The sequence below is a fragment of the Canis lupus genome, chromosome 1 (assembly GCF_011100685.1).
Source record: "Canis lupus familiaris isolate Mischka breed German Shepherd chromosome 1, alternate assembly UU_Cfam_GSD_1.0, whole genome shotgun sequence".
NCBI classification, from domain to species: Eukaryota; Metazoa; Chordata; class Mammalia; order Carnivora; family Canidae; genus Canis; species Canis lupus.
The window spans coordinates 78,058,655-78,079,011 of NC_049222.1; the positions used below are offsets into that span (position 1 = coordinate 78,058,655).

A 20,357-nucleotide genomic window follows, 5' to 3' on the forward strand; every position below is an offset into this window, starting at 1 on the left:
AAATGGTTTCCCTGTTTTTACCATCTCACTACCAGCCACCACTCCTCTCCTAAAAATCCCCCTCCCCACCATCTCATCTTTTCCTTAAAAGCAAAGGAAATTACATCTAAAAGCCTCATGGAATTACAACACTCAACATGCTCATAAAAGTCAGGAAATGCAAAAGTTAGAATTCTCTGAAGACATTAACTCAGAATGGAGCTCTGAGATATATGTCAGAGGGCTCAAAGTTGCCTCCTAAAGTTTCTGGGGGGAGCCTTGAGGCCTTCACTAACCACCCCCTCCTCACCAGCTGCTCTGTCGTCTAGAATGCCTCGTGTGGACATTGGCTGGCTTCTGCACCTGCCATGTCAACAGCATACTACCCTTGCTCAGAACTCAGACTCAGCCACCGCACAGAGCAGTGGCTCTTGGGCTCCAGTGAGCATCCGAGTGCCCTGGAGGCCTTATGAAAACACGGGGTACCGGGCCCCACTGCCAGTTGCCACTCAGTAGGTCTGGGGTGGAGCCTTATAATTTGGGTTTCTCACAAGCACCCCAGGGATGCTGATGCCGATGGTCTGGAGCCCACTTTGAGAACCACTGCCACGGGCATTTGCCTGCACTCCAAATACACTCCCCTCAAATCCCACAGACCCGACCAGTTACCCCACAAATGGAATGAAATATTCTATTCATGTATATTACTCCTCGATTTTTTGAGAGATGGAAAGCAAATTCTGTTCAAAGCCCAACACAGCCTCAACAAAACAAGGTGCTCACCTCATTCCAGGCGCTTGCCTCCTTCCACCCACCTTTATGCTTGCAGTCAATTTCTGCCTCTATCTCTGCACAGATGGTCAGGACTGTGTGTATGTTTATACACCTCCAGCCCTGCTTGCTTACATGTACACATTTGTGTTTTCTCCTTCTCCCCCATTAAACTATAAAGTCCTTGAATGTCTTTCTCTCTAAGGCTCCATAGCACCTGAAGCTGAACACACAGTGAGTGTTTAATACATGCAGTGGACTGATAAATGTTGACTTTTTTATTGTACCTGGGAAGCAAAGTGAAGAAACAAATATTGCCATGAGAACTTTAAACTTTGCATCAGAGACCAAAGTGTGTTTATTTTTGCAGCATTAATGTAGCCAAAAGATGACTTTCCACTCACATGTAAATATGCGATATGTTGCCAATGAGCATTTTAAATGCTTTGATGCCATTCTCAGACATACCATCTGTGCATCTTCTTCTCACATAGTTATCAGAATGAGTAATTTAACACAGGGGAGTCTGTTGCATCCTTATAGGGAATTACAAGAGAGACAAGTCCTAGGAATATTAATGTAATTGTAATCAACTTTTATTTTATGGGACATTCTCGTGTATGCACCAGCCACATCTCAATCTCCTCTTCTCAGGAATAGCTAAAGGGATGGCACTAGCCCTGAATATTTTCTGAGAGTTAATAATTAACCCAGAAGTTATTATTATTATTATTATTATTATTATTATTTGCAAATCACATGAACTTAAATCGTCAATGGATGAGATCATTATTATTTTAGCTAGTGAACGGCAAGGAATTGAACTGCACCAAGTTAAGGACAAAGTATATTATCAGTCTTTCCAAGCAAGCAAAGGCTAGGAGGGAGCCAATCGGATAGCACAGCTTCCGTCTCAATGTCCTCTGAGGTCCAGAATATACATTAACTGTAATGACATTGGAGGTCAAATATTTACCCAATTCTGTTGAAAGAAGTCAGTGTTATACCTACTCCCGGTCGATGTGATGGTGTGTGGCCTTTTAAGATTTTTTTTTTTTAAAGGACTCGATGCTACATCTAACCTTCTGATCCCATTCTTTCCCAATCATTAAATTAAGGAGAATTTTGCTGGCGCATTCTGAACACTTGGTTTCCTTCAGCTTAAATCTTTCTAAAGTTCAACCAGGGACCAATAATGAGTTCTAACTGAGAATAAGTGTAGGTTGTCTCTGAATTTTTAAAAAAGTGATTTCATGCTATTGTTACTTTCATAACAAAACGTAGAGACATCTAGGTTGGTTTCTTTCTGTGGTCTGATTCCCAGTGTTGCTTTTATTCACCCAAGTCAGGTCTTGTTTTATAAAAGAATCTGTGTTCATGTACTTGACCTAGTCTTTTCTTACACATACCACATAATTACAGGCAGCACACTTCTTCCCCTTGCAATTAATTAATCTTTATCCCCTAAAGAAATCAGGACAGTAGAGGATAAAGGGTATTCTTTTGTCTTTAAAGGTTAAAATTACATTTTGCCATGCCACATACAGATATCAAGCCAGACGCTTTTTTTTTTTTTTAAGTAGACTCCATGCCCAGTGTGGAGCCCAACGTGGGGCCTGAACTCACAACCCTGAGATCAAGACCTGAACTGAGATCAAGAGGCAGACACTTAACCGACTAAGCTACCTAGACACCCCTCAAGCCACTCTTTCTCAGAATTTTTTAATTTTTTTAATTGAGATATAATTGACATATAACATCATGTATGTTTATGATGTATGATGTGTTGATATGATACATTTATATATTGCAATATAATTACCATTGTAGCATTAGCTAACACTTCTATCATATCACATAATTATTCCTTTTTTGTACAAGGAACAATTAAGATCCAGTCTCTTAGCAACTTTGAAGTTTATAACGCAGTCTTGTATAATCACCATGCTGTGCATTAGACCTCCAGAACACATTTCCCTACTAGTTGCAGGTTTGTAACTTTATTTATTTTTTGTAACTTTAGATAACATCTCCACAATACCCACAATACCCACATCCTCCAAGTCCCCAGTAACCACTATTCTACCCTATTTTCACAAGCTCATCTTTTTTAGATTCCACATATAAGTAAGATCATATACTCAGTATTTATCTTTCTCTGTTCAAGACAGTCAGACTCTCAGCTCATTGGAATGGCTTTAAAACCAAAAAGGCAGGTGTTGCATGTTAAAATATGCCAGGAACAGCTATGGTCAAGAAAATTGGGGAAATAATCCTGATCTTCCTCTGCTACTTCAGAAGCAAAGTTAAAACTGACTTCAAAGGAAACTGATATTCGGATCAATTCCAAGAAGATGAGAATTCAATCCAGTTCAACCACCGCAGGAAACTGTGGATAATATGAAAGTAATAGTCAACACAAACTCAGTCTTCAAGAAAGTTAGAGAACATTAAAGGGATGATAAGAGGTCAAAAAGCATTTGTGGCAAAGTACTTTTATTCTTCCAGGATTTTGTTGTGGTTTATTTCCTAAATTGTGTTGTTTCCAGTTAACAGGCACCTCTTAGACTTCGGAATTAATAGAAGATTACAATCAGTGGTGTAATTAACAATGTGTTTTCATTAATACAGATTTTTCAAAGCTAGTCAATAGTCCTTCAGTGAAGAAATTCTTGCTGAGAAAAATACATTAATCTTCTTGTTTGTTTATTAAGTTTGTGGGGGAAAAAAGAAAAAAAAAAACTAGATCTTTAATGAACAGACTGGAACTGAGCCCATTTTCTGCATTTCTTTTAGGGGAGAATGCTGGCAACTTAGCATTTTTGCAATTGGGCATAGTTCTTTGCCACAAGGTAAGATTCATAGAGGGTTTGAGCTCTTCACATACAAATTAATTGGAGTTGTTTTAGGCTGAGTCTACAATTTCTCCTTCTATGCCACACATTTATACCTGTAAGGTTTTTTTTCTTTTTGCCTGCTGAAAAATTAATTTCATCCCCATAAAAGTCTTCCCAAGTACCCAAATACATAATCTCATCCATCAGCAAACTTTCAGAATCTCTCCAGCTATAACAGTTCCATGTATTTCTAAAGACACATTCCTGTGAAGCGTATGCTTGTGCAAAAACATGTCTCAGAGACTTCAAACTCTGTGGTGTTGCTCTCTGCTGCTCTGAGAGCACCATACAGGGTGGTGGATGTTAACTTGGCATTGTGGTGGCATGAACGTGCACCTAAGCTTTGGAATCAGACCTGGGTCCGAGTCCCAGCTCCACTACCCAGCACCCACGTGACCTACGGGATTTTATAACCCTTCTAAACCTCAGTTTATCACCTGTAAAGCAGGGATGATAACAACCTAATGGGATGACTACAGCATTTAAGAAGATAATGCAGGTAAGCTACTTTGAAAGAGCATCAACACATAGTGCACACTCAATAAATGGCATTTGCTGTTGGTATGATTGCCTGATTGGTGTTCAGTAACTTCCTCCCTGTAAGAAAGTACTCTTTTCACAACAGTTTAAAAATACATGAACATTTCCCCCCAGAAATGGCTCTTCCACATTACTTGGCTACAAAATGCAGACTAACACTTGTTCACCTACAAACTGCTCTTCATTCATTCAATGTAATTATGACAATATCCAGCCCACAGGCATCTGTTAAGTCCTTACTTTGCACCTAGGAAAGAAGTTAACTCCTCCCAGTAATATAATGCCAAATCAGCTTTTCAAGATCTCACAATTTCATGGAAAAAGATTAAGGAAAAAAAAATCAATGAAAAGGAATTGGGAAAATGGCAGACAAAGAAATCTTTTTTAAAAGAGGCCATCTTGAAGGATGATTAGGAAGTTTGTCAGGTAGGTAGAAAGGATGGAGGCCAGGGGGAATGAGGCTCCAAGCAGAAGTATCTGGTAAGGCAAATTATTAGTCAGAAGTTGACTAAGGATGACAAAATCAGAACAAGAAAATAAATGGTGGAAGGAGCACTCTTGTACCTAAGGATTAAGGGGCACTGGGCTCGCTCTAGCTGACCACAGAAACAGCTCTCCGAGACCAGTTTGTGTCTATTACCCAGATCTTATGTGTCTCTTCTTGAAAAGTAATAAGCTTTGACACTATGAACTCCATTTTCTATACTGGCATTTGCATTAGATACTGTTTCTTTTCTTCCAAATTTATGTTATCTGCTACATGTTTTGCTTATAAATGTAAATGATGAAATCCAGGTGATTTTAGCAAAGAAACAAAACAAAAAAAGTGCTCCTCTAATGTCAACTCCTGTGGACGCTTCTGCCTCAAGTCTGTCCTTGGAATGGTCCAGAGGGGTATGTCAGTCCCACCAAGTTCTGTACACTCATAATGCACTGGTCCCTATTCCTTGTCTCATGAAATCCTCCTGTCTTATTAAGAGTGTGATCACTCCTATCCATATTATATACAAGCAGAGACGAAACTTGAGAAATACCCTGCCCAAGACCACACACCCAGTCGTGACAAGGCACAGACATGACCACAGGTCATCTGACTCCACAATGACACACGGTAACGCCTGGAGCAGTGGCTCCCTGCACCAGGTTTTGAAGTGGGGCCAGCCAGTAAAGACAAGTTCATGGTCTGTTGTGGAATGAAAAAACAAAGCCCCCTGTAATGACATTTTACATACAGACAGGCTTATTAAAGAATAGTTCTTTATGAGATTATGTCTCACTTCTTTTTTTTTTTTAAGATTATTTATTTATTTATTCAGAGAAAGAGAGAGAGAGAGGCAGAGACACAGGCAGAGGGAGAAGCAGGCTCCATGCAGGGAGCCCGATGCGGGACTCGATCCTGGATCTCCAGGATCACATCCCGGGCCGAAGGTGGTGCCAAACCACTGTGCCACCAGGGCTGCCCGTCTTAGTTCTTTTTTATATCACACCATCAGTCTTTTATTTTATAGGATGATGAAATTGAAGATGGTAGTTGCTTTCTTTATGATGCCCTACTTATGAAACAAAACCCCTCAAAGTTGGCATCTGCTGTCAGTTTTTAACTTTAAAAATTTGTTTTCATTCCCAGAAATCCAAAATCTAAAATTTACTACTGGGTGAGAAAATGTCTTCATCCCTGTAAGGCACGTTTATCTTCTGTTGTCCACATGACTGGCCATTGTCATCTTGAACTTGCAATTTTTCATTGCATGATTTTTAAGCACTGCCACTTCTCTTCCCCAAACTTGGACCCATTTCATAAATACATTTATATTTCCAGGAGGAGAGTAAGTGAATAGATATTAGAATAGCTTTCTTCTACTGTGGTTTCCACAACAGTGAAAAATCTAGGCTTTTCTTATTATAACTGGCTAGAAACATTCGATGCTGGAGATGTCAAGTCATAACAATGTAGGGAGGGAGCCCACTTTGCTCTCAGAACTACACAGTTCTTCTATAGAAAAGACATTCTTAAGAGCTGTTTGCAATATCCTACATTAATTTCCTCTGGTAAGGCATCTCATACAAAGGGGTCTTATAAATGGATTAAGTGTGGTTGGGCACAAAAGTACAGTAAGCCCTCTGTCAGATGCTCTTGAGGGTGGATGCCACAAACAGGGGCTTCCTTCATAAGGGTTCCTTGCAAATAGCTGACTTGAAGTTTTGTGACCAGTAATAACCTCCTTAAAAATAAACCACTTATACCATCTGCTTAACAGTAGTCTATAAATTATACCAGGAATGTGTGGCTTTTCTACCCTGGAAAATGTCTTCCAAGTTGACAAAAGGATAAACAGAGGGAGGAGCCAGGGGCTGGGCAGCACTGGCTCTTCAAATGTCATTGCCATGCACCAGCATTATTTGGCCCTGCCTACTACGCCCAGCATCTTCCTCAGCAAGAATAAGTTTCAGATGAGGAAGAACAGAACCCACCTCAGTATTTCGGAGACCAAATGAACCAAACTTGGACAGGGTTAGGACAAGCAGGCTGAGGAGCTAGAATGAACCCTCAGAGCTGGAGTGGCCAAAGACAGTGTTAGTTGTAGTCCTTTGGTCACTGAACCAGTTGAGACACCGATGAAAGAGTGGAAGAGGGATCAAGGTATTATTTTTACTACTAGAACTATTAATACCTAATAAATGTATTAGAAATAACTTCTTGGACCAGAGGCCAATATGGTTTTATGTCTTCCTTCAAAATGTAGATTCAGGTAAATCCACAGGGGAAAGAGATATTTGTAGAGAATTAGTTATCTAATCTAACTTCCATTGGGACATAGCATGACTCGGATTCCAGTGAGAATTCGGGAGAAACTGGTCTCAGGTGAGCAATGTTACCCACCAACTCACCACACTGAGCCATGTGGGGCTCTCATCTCACATTTTCCTTCTCAGTGGGGAGAGCCCAAGGAGTGAGGGGAGATGGCCATTTCTTCCCAATGCCCTCAGAAGGAGAGTTTGCTGGGAAGGGTGAAGCAGGCATGTGGAGAAAGGAACAAGTGAGAAACTGCAGCCCAGAGAGCCCAGAGGATCTCCCCAATAAGATCACAGTTTCTGTAAAGCAACAACTTCAAAATCTCTCCAAACTCCAAAAAGCTGGCTGAGGCCACCTCTCAGATGGTAAGAGAAACAATTTTGTCCGACACTTATTCCAAAGTGCTGTGCCTTGAATCACAGAATTATATAGTTTTACTTGGCTTTTTCTTTGGTTAAGTAACACAGGCAGTCGCCAAGCTAATATATAAAACTTAATTGAGCCTTTCTCTTAAACAATTTTTTACTCTTCAAAATGCAGCCAAACATGACAACAAGAGTGGGATGAAACAATCCTCAGAAAGAAAGCCCTGTGTTCAGGAAATGAGAAAATTAAAATGAAAAGAAAAATACTTGCACTTACACCAAATAAACCATATTATATTAGGTGTCATCCAAGCCAAGAGTTTTCTCAAGCAAAGTGCAGACAAGCTCATTTGAAATTAAAGTCTTCATGCTTCACCCAGTCAGCAATCTCTGAGGTCAGTCTCCATTATGTCCTGAAGTACCAGGAGAAGGATGTTCCACCGCTGGTTCCAGCTGGCTGCACTCTTTCTGTGATTCAAGTTTTCAGAGGAATGCTTTACACTCCTGTGAGCTTGGGTATGTATGTATGTGTGCACACGTGCATGTGTGTGCATGTGTGCATGCATGCAGGGGTGGAAGGAGCCAACAGTAGCATTCAGAAGCACCCAAGGAGCATTTCTACTTGAAGGGTAGAATGAACAGCATGTCATCATGCTGTGGACAAGCTTCTGGTCCTGTGAGCATGTGGGGGCTGCTGGCCAGTCTTCAACAACCTCTCTTTTGTCTTAGGAACTAACACCCTCCTGCAGATAAGGGGAAAAACCAGAGGTGCATGAGCCAGCAGGAGATAGACTGTGTACACTAGAAGGAAGACTGAGTTCCAGCTACTCCCAAGTCCCATGTGATTTGGTGTTCTTCCTTTCAGAAGATTAGTCAAGGCAAAGTTGGGAGCTGATGATGAGAACATAGGAATGTCAGGGCGTTGAGACAAAGGTACATCATGGGAAAAAAAGAAGAGATGTGAGGCAGAGCCATCTGGATACTTGTCTTGGCTAGATCCAAACTCAGACTCTTCATTGTTGCACTTGGTTTTCAAATGGTGGCCTCTGGCTGACGTTTTGGCACTTTTGGGATTTCTCTATCATATTATGGATATTTATTTGGGTCGTTGGGCCTCAATATTCTTCAAATGGTTTTTAAAACATCTTGTTTCCTCAAGTTTGAGAACAACTGCAGGAAAACTCAGTCCAGAAGCTTACTTGAATTTCTCTCAAACTTATCCCACGTTTTCCCCTTCTTCTTTTCATTCTAGGTTCCCCTAACCGTCACTATTTTTGTTCCTTTCCTATAACTTATTCAACATATGTTGCCTGGGACTGACAGTGAATACATCCCTTCTAAACCTAGAAACTAGCCACTCTTGAAAATTTCTCAAGGCAACATTCCTCAGATTCCAACAATCATATAATAAACAATTATGAGCAAAGCATCCCATTATGTGCTTTGGAGACTATAAGAACATGCCAGTCCAATGTATTTTGTTCTCTACTGCTGTATAACAAATCACTCCAAAACTTAGCAACTTAAACAATAAATTTTTATTATCTTACAGTTTCTGGGGCTCAGGAATGGAGAAGCAGCTTAACTCAGTGTCTAGCTCACCCACTGCCAAAGGCCACAAGTCAAAGTGTGGGCAGGGGCTGTGGTCACTTCAAGATTCAACTCAAGGAAGGACCCATTTATACGCTCACTCACAGGTGCCTTTCCTCAGGGCCATCTCCATGCTTCTCCATGTGGCCTCTCATCTGCCAGGGCCTCCCTACCAAGATAGCCTGAGCTTGTTTATATGGTAGCTGGGCTGGTGGGTGAGGAATGGGGAGAGAGGGAAGGAGTGACAGGGGGAGAGAGAGAAGGACAAGGAGGAAGAAGAGAAGAAGAAAGGGAGAGAGGAAGGACAAGTAAGACAACATTACCAACATGGATGTCAGTTTCTTTGTACATTATCTTGGAACTGGCATCCCATCAGTTCTGCCACAGAAATAAGTCAACCGACATTCAAAAGGAGGGGAATACACACCTCATGACTATCAACAGATGGGGATCATTGGGAGCCATTTTAGAGGCTGCCTACCACACCCTGTCAGGCTCCACAGACGTCTTGGACAAAGATATAGATACAGCATTGCAAGGCAGTTCTAATAAGTTCTTTGACAGGGTAGAAGGCAAATGTTCTGAAATGGGAGGAAAAGAGAACTTAATTTTATTTGGGGGATGCTGGCAAGGCTTCTTGCAGAGAGTAAAATTTGACCTAAGTCTCAAAAAGACCTAAAAAAAAAAAAAGAAAAAAAAAAGGCATTCCAGGCAGCCAGGACAGCTTCAGCAAATGGTCCCAGGATTTGAACAAGCACAAAAGTCACCAGGAGGGCTTGTTTCAATGCAGATGACTGGGGCCCACTTCCAGAATTTCCTTCTATTCAGTAAGTGGTTAGGACAGGGGAAGGCTGATCATCTTCACTTTAGGCCATGACAAGATCCTCGGTGCAGGGACCACACTTTGAGAAATGCTGAGCAAAGGCTCAGGAGTAGCACATATTTGGAAAGTGACAGATAGATCTTTTTGTCAATTTGGACTGATTCAATCAGATCCTCTTAGAACTAGTGGAAATGAAAGGCATTAGCCTGTACTTACTGAACACTAAAACTATCCACTTTTAATGCTGGGAGGGGTTCAGAGAATCGAAAAAAATCATCATTTTACAAATGAGGAAGGCGAGGGTAGGGGCTGAGATAGTGAGCGTTTTCTTTAAAATCAGATGGATTTTTGTGGTTCCCTCACTCAAGGGCTCCTGAAAGTAATATAACTAGAGTCCTTTTCCTTTCAAGTCTGAGTGCTTTCTATTTGAAATGGGCTAAGGAGTTTGTGATCGACTCTCCCAATACAATACTCACCCTCCGTAAAATGCATATACTCATACTTTGGTAGGGAAGGCAAGCTGAAAGGCCTCTCACAACGCTTCGGCGTCCACCTCCTTTGTGCAGAAGGCTGCATGTGACTCCTGCCTGGCTTCCCGGTCATGAGAAGCCTTCTCCACACCTCTGAGGTCAGCTAGCCTTCCTCTTTCACAAGGCCTCAGGTGTACAAAGTCTGGTGCTAAGCTTCACTGCAGCACTTGGATTTGGGTTGCTGTTTCTTTTCAAAGTCTAAATAATTAGTAAGATCTAAGTGCAAACCAGGATGCATCCATCTTGACTCCTGAAATACGCTCTCTTTGGAAACAGGGGAGTGAAACCCTGTAGTTTATTCCTTGCAATGTGTGCACAAAATTAGCCTGGCGCCTTTGTTCTGTTGTCTGAGCTTTTGTCACCTTTTATTTGACTGTACTTAGGGATACACTATGAAGACATTTAAAAGAAACCCAAGGGAATGTCACTGGCACATTCAAACACAAGCATTTGTATCATAATTCTCTTCTCCCTGACTTCCTCACTGTCACTCTTCCTCCAGTTTATCCCCTCCATCCCACTCTGACACAGATTCTTGCTCCAAAAGCAGAAACAAAAACTTGAAAGGCAACTGAACTGTAACCCCCTTTCCATTGTGGTTTCTGCATCGACTTGCAGAAACACAGGTGTCTCTTCAATTGTGACATTCTGAGAAGTCCTGGGGCTTACCGCCCACACTTCCTCCCGAGGGCAAGCTTTAACCATGAATCAGAAGGTAAACTACAGACGGACCGAGCTTCACCAAAGCCTCACTCCAGCTACTCTCATGCCCAAACCTTGTTTCTAAGCATACATTTGCTCACTGGTGCAAAAGGATGCCACATAGCTAATGTCTCCTTGAAAAACTGAGAGGTGAGAATGGCCAACGGTAAATCCCTTTTATTCATTGCCTTTACCAATTCAACCACAAATTGTTTCCTCTTCTCCCACTGAGCACCATTTAAAGAGCTGTATCAGCCGTACAATGGAAGGAATGAACCACAGATGGGAAGAGAACACATCGTGTGAGCAAGCGCACAGGTCACACCCTGCCTTCCCCACTTCCCAGCTCTCTGGCCTTGGCTGAGTTACTTAACATCTCCAGGCCTCGTGGTTCCTCACTGGGTCTTGGCTTCCTCACCTAAAATGGAGGTAGTAAATTGGAGCTGTTGTGAAGATCAGAGACGCTGTGTGAATACAGCAGGTGTTCAATAAATGGTACTCATGACGGGCCAGGCAATAAATTAATCACATGATGTTTCTCCCCAAAGAAGCTCTCAATCTTGCTCCTGGCTTGATTCTGTCCTTCATCGGCTCAGAACCACTTTTGTGTACATACTCTTAATTCCAGCTGGACTAGAGAGACCAAACTTACCTGAACATTAATCCAGGGTCAGCCTCTGCCTGAAAACCTCCTGGCTGAAATAACCAGTATGCTTTTTCCAACCAAGATCACGTTTTGAGTAATGTTATTTTCTAAGCCGTTCATAGGGAACTGTCAGAGAGGAATCATTCCTTGTATCTTCTGGGGGTTGATGGAAAAAAAAAAGAATTAAGAAATGTTGGAGGCTGAAGCATCAGCCACTGACATATATTCATCGGAAACAAAGATGACTTTTCAAAAAAGGAAACTGTGGTGCACATAGACGTGGAAAGAAAGACACTTTGGCTGCAAAATCCCCCCATCTTCTCTGGGGAGGCTCATGCCTCCGCCTGCTGTTCATCAGCCTTGATTTTGATGGGGCGAGTTTTAGTCAGCTGCCTCGATCATTTTGGCACAGACAAAAATCCTTTAAAAAATGTTACACTTCATCAAAGTGTATCATGAGACTTCACGGTCATTATCTCAATGGCCGCTCTGATGTGCTACAATTGGCAGAGACACAAACGGTAGGGGGTGTATGAGAAGAAAGCCAGCGTTTCTTGTGGAAAGCTGGCAAGCCTCGCCAAGCTTCTGTCAACAACTCCGCGGTCTGATCCGATGCACTGAGCGTGCTGATGATGCTCTTGTTTCTGGAGGAAGTAAACAAGAAAATGAATTCCACCGTGCAACACAGCCTCTTTGTATCTTCAAAATGGTGTGACTGGACCCAAGCCAGCCGCGTTGAAAGTTTGGCCATTTATGTCATCAGGGACCCAGTACTGATGGAGGCTTTGATTAGGACTTGGACCTGGCTATAAGACCCTTCAGGGGCAGCCACGCAGCAAATAAAGGCATTGATTGGTTGTTGGGTCAATTTAGCCATAAGGGTACAGAGCATGGCTCTTTTGAAAAGCCTAATGGATTAGCTACACAACCAGTCCCACTGTAGGCCTTATTTTTCAAGTAACTTCATGACGGTTTTCCAGCTTGGCAGGGAACTAACTCTTCCTCCAGAGCAAGCTTCAGAGCAGTTCTTGTTATCAATAGTGGTGCTCAAAGGATTAGATACAGCGGGCTTTACAATTTAATGAAAACAGCTGTTGAAACAACAATTAAGTCAAACAATAGTTTGCATGGAAAACTATTAATTATGTAAAGTTATGCAGAAAGTGGAATACCCTTTTATTCTGGGCCTTCTAAAGCAACTGAGCCTCCTTCCATTCCGTGGCTCTCAAGTGTCAGGAAGTGGGGTGCTTGTAGGAAGCTGCTCCGGCGCGGGTGGGATGCATGTGAGCAGAGCTCCAGGCTACCAGTTTGCTGCAAAGTAAGTGAGGGGTAAAATATTCAGGAAAAGATGATCAGTTAAACTTACATTACCTTGGGTGCCTCAGATTTTTCAGACTAACTCAGAGCTGTGCTTTCACAAGACTCTGAAATTCAATGTAAGCCTTGTGGTTGTGATCTCTGCTTTTGCTTTAAACACACACACACACACACACACACACACAAAAACATTTCTATAACATGCCCCCTTTTGGGCCTCACTGACCCTGAGTAGTTATTCATGACAACATTATTTTCTGAGTCATTAGTAAGGAACTGTCAGAAAGGAATCCTTCTCTGAGAACTGCAGGGGTGACCCTGTCTTTGGACTTAAAAGGTTTTCACTGCATCAGAATGGTCCAGCTTGGACTCAACCATTTCTTTTCCACCTCCTCCCCTCGAAGCTCTCAGCTCTCCTTCCTCTTTCTCTGCTTGCTGGGGCTTTTAAATTCATTGCCTCACTCCTTGCAATTTCCATTCTTGACTAACAGTGCTGGGAACTGACTTATGGCCTTTCGCCTACCCCGTGTTCCACACCTCACTTTCTTCCCCGTACGGGAATCACCAAGCCAAGCAGTCCCATTAAGAAGGTTATTAACTGTATACATAAACATTGCCTCCTGCCTACAGTTAGATTTATTTCTCGTCACTTCCAAGTAACTGGTTTTAACACTCTTTCCAGCACACGCAACACCTTTTATTTGACTATATTGTTTTAGAAAGGCCTTTGGGAATTTAGCTAATTTCGTGCTGGAACTTATTAAGTGGGATTTGACACTCTTTGATAATTCCAATAAACCATTAGTCAAGTCTCACTCCCTTCAGGGAAGAAATGAAAGCTTTATTAGTCATAGGGTCTCTATTCTAAACATGTCACTGGAATTTAGTAGCGCATCTGTGTTGAAATCCAATTGACTTTGTGAATAAATAGAACTTTCCCTGTAACTACAAGAGAGCTGTCATTGGCTATCACCAGTAAGAGAGCATGTGCCTTTTTCAGAAAATTCTCTTTAGATTCCCCTGTACATTTTCAAATAATCCAATGAACTTAATTTACTGACCTGTGAATGTTAATGAAATGAACAGCACACATCGGCACCTGCATACATGCACACGCATGTTCACAAATCCTAATGTACTTGGTTTAGTCATTTCTTTCACTCAGGATACAAGAATACAGAGTAATCTCCTTCCCTTCTGTGGACAGTTTAAAAATCTTGAGAGATCATATCTCTAGAAGGCCCCAGAACATAATTGAGTGTGCAAATGAAATTCATTATTAGGGTCACAAACAATAATCCAATTAACGTGTATCTGTATGATGCCTTTAAAGTCATTCTAAACTCAACATCACATCACATCCATCTTTGAAGTATGACACAAAGTACCGTGTCCTAGCACACTCCAGCTCACACTTTGCACTGGAGAGCACAAAACAGCATCAAGATTGCAAAAGCAATTTTTCCAGTTATCCAGATGTGGTTTTTCAATCATTCTAAGAATTTTTTCCTTTTCTTTTTCTTTTTTTTTTTTTTTTTAGCAGTTCATATTCCGTGGCACCACTCACAGCTCTCATGCTGGCACGGTACTTACATCTCTTCATTATTAATTCAGCTCATGGAGCTTAATTGGACAAGGCTAGAGCGAATTTGACAAACATCACAGCAGCAGAAAAAGCAATCACTCTTTCAAGATGAAAATTTGTTTGATGTCTTACTGTGTAACTCATTTACTCTCCTCGGGAGTCATGTGACCTGAATGTTAATCAGCCATTGATTGGTTTTTCTCCTTGGACAGTCACGTGACACGAATATTAATGGGCTGGCACTCAGTAGCTGTACTGTTAGGCAACCTTGTGATTGGCTGCCAGGTTAAGATACGGAGATAAGTGGGTGCTTGATGAGCACTTGACAGAACTTCACAGAAAATTAAAGCCCTAAAATAGCATGAGAAAGTCTTGTCAAATCAAGCATGATTATCATTGAATGCTTAAGGAATTCATCATCTGCATGAAATTGATACACTTCAGCACCAGCAGGCCCTGTAGTCAGCAGGGACTCATCAGATTTTTATTTATATGTGTTCACCAAATCACATTAATTCTGAGAGCTAAAACATGCTAAGGATGAAGGTTATTTTCTGTTCAATCTAATTTATCTATGACAATAATCATCACTAATAATGTGTCAAATTGGATTGCAGTCATTTTATGCATGCATGCTGATTTGGAAAATAGTGTTAAACCATCCCGTGGTAATTAACAACCGGTAAAGGTATGCTGGGGCCTGAAGTAATCAGCATATCTAGATGGAAAATTAAGTTTTATAGAATGGATTTATAGATACATATCCTTATTTAATTCGGAATATAAATTATTCCTGGTAAAAGCCGACATCATTTTTATAACACCATTAAAGCCAATAACCATTGAGGGACTCGCATCCTTAATTTGCTCCATCCTTCATTTTTTCTCTCATTTTCTGTGGTTAACTTTCTAATGGGTGTCACTTCCTTTTTCACGAGTCCTCATTTTAGTGGGGTTTGGTAGGGCTAAGAGATGAATGAATATCACTGGTTTAAGTGTTAATCATGGATGAAGGACGTGCATCATACCTCTTAATACACAATACCTTCTAATTATTCGGGGGTGGGGGTGGGGAGGTGCACCTCAGGGAGAATACAAAGAAGGGGATGGGGCCAGACTTTGGCCTTTTGGTGTTTCTCCATTATTTCTCCTCACAAAGGGACAATAGGAAACTTTGCAGATTAACTCATAAGGGATTAATGTTTCTTGGGGAATCATTTAAGCCTAAATTGCTTTTACTGAAATACTTTTTATGGAACAGAAGTTGTTTGGGGTTTTTGTTTGTTTTGTTTTTTAAATAAACTCCTGCTTTATAGGGCATTATTGGTATGGAGTATTGGAGTAATGAGATCTTACAGAAATGTCTACACCCTTTGGTGAGTGTGGCTGAAATGTTTCAGAGGAGAATTACATCTCCAAAAGAAGGGGGGAAATAAATACGTGTACATGTTGTTTCTTTCCCACCACCACCTCCCACTCCCATCTTAATCTCCTGAGCCACCAGGACAGCCTCTACTCTGCCCCTCTCTCAGGAGGTCTCTTTATTGATTAAATGAATCTGCTCCAAAGGCTGGCTCCCAGGCTCTTTGATCTAATCCGATCTGATTTTATCCTATCGCTTCAGCAGGACATTGGGGAATTAACAATAAGCAGCTTTACCACAAGTGTTTAATAACTCAACACAATCTCCTTATGGCTCCGAGCTGCTCATGTTCCCATCCAGTCCACGGCAAACAGTGTAACAGATTGGCCACCACCCCCCTGAACCTGAGGAATTTTCATGCACTGTGAAACTAATCGCTTCAAGTTCCTTCATAAATCACACAAAGCAGATTTTAGCATCTTAACAAATTGAAACACACACACACACACACACACACACACACACACACAATCCAGCTAACGGCTATCCTAAGAGGCGCACTCCCCATATCCTAGAAGGGGGACAGGGCAGATGTAAAATAACTTCTGTCTTCTCAGGCAATATGTTTCTCATCTCCTTACATTTTAACATGAATGAAATAATTTGGGCAGGCTCAACCCTAACAATACTCCAAGCTCAATGACCTTATTTATTTTTTTCCCACTGTGATGGACACAGTGTGGTTTCAACAGGCCTCTTATTGTTCCTGTGACAGCCCTTGAAATATGTGAGAAGCACACAACTAAGCAAGAATTGTGCATCCTGTGTGGTGCGGAAGACCAAGATGTTAGGCTGAGGTGGTATGGCCCTTGGACTTCAAACTGGCATACGTGCATCAAGGGACGTCTGAAATAAGCATTCTTGAAATGCTCTTTTTTTACCTGGAGCTCTCCCTCTTTCCACATCCCTAGCTCTAAACTGCAAAGGCAGAATTCATTTAATACCTTCCTCACCACCACCACCACCACCACCACACACACACACACACACACACACACACACAAAATTACACAAGACCCCTCTTTTCTAAATATCACAAGCATAGTTAGGAAAGGTGATTCTCTCCTTCTCTGAGACAGAAATGTGGACGCAGTGGCTCACCCTTATGTCAGGACTCACAGAGCAGGGTGCCTGGGAGAAGCTAGGTGGGGAAACCTGCTAGATTATCAGTGCCATGCGGAGAATATTGCTCCAGCACTAATCTCAGATAAAACATCTTTTAGTTGCTCTATTTAATACCTACTGTACATCAGAATCACCTATAAAAACAGGTTTCATCACAGAGAAACAGCCCCCTCTCCCCACCTCTGTCACTGCTCTCTCCATTACCCTGACAGTTCTGTGATTTCTCGCTACATCAGCAGAGTAACCAAGTGCCCTCTAACTGAACATCTGGGGGCAGAGGGAATTTTATGACAAGTTTAGGCCAGATTATTATTACTATGGTGGAGATCCTTTTCCATATCCCCAGGGCCCGGGGTACTTACAAATTCACTCAGATACAGCTGGATGCTTCGTTATTGCTTTCCTAAGTAAAAACATTTAATTTTATATCCTTCTATCCTTCTCTACCCACATCCATTCATCAGGATTTATCCAGATTTTCCCACACTACAAGAGTTCAACATTTTGAGATACCTCCTTCTCCCTCACCGCATCCCACCACAAAAAAAGTCTACTCTGATTTTGTGATCTACTCAATATGGAATGGCATGCTAACATGAATAGTGTTATTATTTCCTCTTTGGAAGTGCCTTTTGCCTTACTTTTTTTTTTTTTTTTCCAGATAAACTATGTCATAACAGAAGAATCCCTGTGAAGTTCTCCAAAGAACTCTATGCTGCTTCCAGACCCTGGAACTATAATTATGCCTTGCGAAATTAAAACAGAAAGAGCGTCCCCTGCCAACTGTGAGTGCCCCTGTTTATATCACAAAGAGATAGCAAAATGTACTCAGGAAGGTTCCAGCCAAAGTAATTGAGAGGACCGCCTGAACTCAACTGGGCTTTCTAAACATTGCCCCTGGGTCAGAACTGAGAGCCCGGGAAAGCAAAATAAGGGAGGGGAACCCGTGCCAGCGGCCTATTGACTTTTCCCGCCTGGGCATATGATGTCATGGAGCTCAGTGACTTTGGGGGCTGGTGTTGACTGAAGTCTTGTTGCACATTAAGTCCAGGTACTTCTACCAGGGAGCTTCAGGCCTGTCGCTCCACTGCACGGTGGCCTTCAGAGGTTCTCAACCCCTGCACTTATACACAAAAGTCCCAGAGCATTAGGCCAGGGTGTAAACACATTCCTGACATAGAGTAGTACAAAGAGGATTCTTCTGCTTGCAGTTCAGTCACTTTGCAAGCTTGTCTTTCTTTGGAGCCTTCTTTGTAGGCTGTGCAACTGGAACACAGCACAGAAAGACAGACAGAGAAATACAGGGATACAGAGAAGCAGAGAGAGAGAGAGAGAGAAGAGAAAGGGCATGGAGGAAAAGGCGGGGGCAAGCCAAATCAAAGCCACAAGTTGAAAAAAAATCCCTATAAAATAAAAGTGCATTATGTTTTTGTATATTTTCAAAATGTAGCCAAACTAAACCATTAAATGAGGATTTTGTTTCACAAAGTCTGCAAACTATTCAACCGCTAACCCACTATACCAAGAATGTGGTGCCAACCAAAATATGTCAAGATTAGTAGTACTCAATAAAATCTCAAAACCAAATGACATGCAAGCTGTATTTCATGATTAGAGCGCTTCCTTATGTCAAGGAACATACATATTAACTTGTTTAAACACAGAGATGGGCTGTCATTCTGTTTGTCAAAACTATACCCATCCAGATGATACTTCATGCTTCCTATCTCCCTGGCAGACAGCATGGACACCATCCAATTAATCTTTACATCATCTGAGAGAAGAAAGAGCTAAAGAAGGGAAAGTGGGAGGAAGCGAAGGAGGGAGAGAGGGAGACACCACTTCCCACTATACAGAGCAGGGCAGTGAGAGCAGGCTTGGTGATTGCCCAGCCCAAGGTCCAGACACGAGGAAAGTATTGGGATTGGAATCAGAATGCTTCCTTTTTTTTCTACCTAGTCACCAAAATTGCAAAACACAAACACCGTGACTCTTTTTTATTTTTAATCTTAGGAGCTGACATTTGCATCATGCTTTAATGACTACAAAGGGTTTGACGTTCTCTCATGAATCCTCACCACTGTCCTAGTCGTGTATTATTATCCCCTTTGTACAAAAGAGAAGCCCTAAGCCTCCAAGAGATGAAGGGATGTGTGCCCAAGCAGCTACCACCACACACAAGGGGAACCAGGGTTGGACATGTGTCCCCAGTCTCTGAACTAAACAGGCCCCACGCAAAATGATGCTGCTCCCACAATGCGGCACCATTTTTTTTTTTTTTTTTTTTTTGTGAAGTGCTCAAGTTTGAGCTGGATTCTAAAAACAGAGAGGGGTAATTATCTCATTCTCTGACTGTCAACAGCACCCAGCGGCTGCATGCTTCTACCTGGCAGGAGCACGAAAGGGAGGTTGTTCTCTCATTTACAAAATACAGTAGTAAGATACGTGATGATGTTAGTAACGCTTGAGGGGCCTTTGGGGTGAGAAGGGAAAAAAAGCAGAGCCTGCTCCATCTGTTATTCAGATGCTTCCTCGCTTGTGCCAGCCTGGCAAGCTGGGCCCTGATGCTGCCACGGCAAGCGGGGGGCTGCCCCGCAGGCAAGCTCTGGGCCCTGGCTGCCTTCCTCCTCCCCACCCACCTGCCCCCATGCCCACACACATCCTTGTTCTCTTGGGCCCTCTTCACTCTGGGGCATCGCTGCCTCCCTTCTACTGCCACATAAGCCCTGCAGTGTGATGGGACCGGACTGGAATGCCAGCCAACGTCTCATCGGGCACATTTCAGTGTGGTTCCTTCCAGTCTGCCCCTCACTCCTCAGCCTGAGGGGGCCAGCGGGGCCTCAAGGCAGCAGGGGTGTCCATTCCCACCCCCTTGACATCCTCCTCACCCTGGTGAGAAGCCCAGGTCTTTGAAGAGCTGGGCATTGCTGGGTACCCCCGTTCTGTCCCCTGATCCACCGTTCTGTCCCCTGATCCACATCCACACGCACCTGACTCCATCCAGGTGGCTTCTGGGAGGTGCTGAACTGTGTCCCTTGCCCAAATTCACACATGCAAGGCTTAACCCCTTGTACCTGAGAATGTGACTACATTTAGAGAGGTGGTCTTTCAAGAGGCAATTTAGGTGAAAAGAGGTCATCTGGGTGGGAACTTATCCAATGTGACTAGTGTCTTTATTAGAAGAGATTAGGATATAGAGAAGAGGCCAAGTGAGGACACAGGGAGCTGTCTGCGAGCTAAGGAAACAGGCCTCAGAGGAAACCAAACCTG

General features: G+C 42.4%; 1 protein-coding gene across 3 annotated transcripts in view; it reads right to left on the bottom strand.

The window, feature by feature from the left end:
• LOC102155844 (spermatogenesis-associated protein 31D3-like) overlaps positions 1–20,357 on the bottom strand; it is a 190,299-nt gene that overhangs the window by 76,070 nt on the left and 93,872 nt on the right. The window contains exons 2-3 of one of the 3 annotated variants that reach the window (XM_038527000.1): positions 12,810–12,948; positions 11,644–12,281 (exon numbers count right to left, since the gene is read on the bottom strand). The exons of the other annotated variants lie outside the window; for them this stretch is intronic. The gene's annotated coding sequence lies outside the window, so the exon portion shown is untranslated. The remainder of the gene's footprint in view (positions 1–11,643; positions 12,282–12,809; positions 12,949–20,357) is intronic. 3 annotated transcript variants of the gene reach the window in all.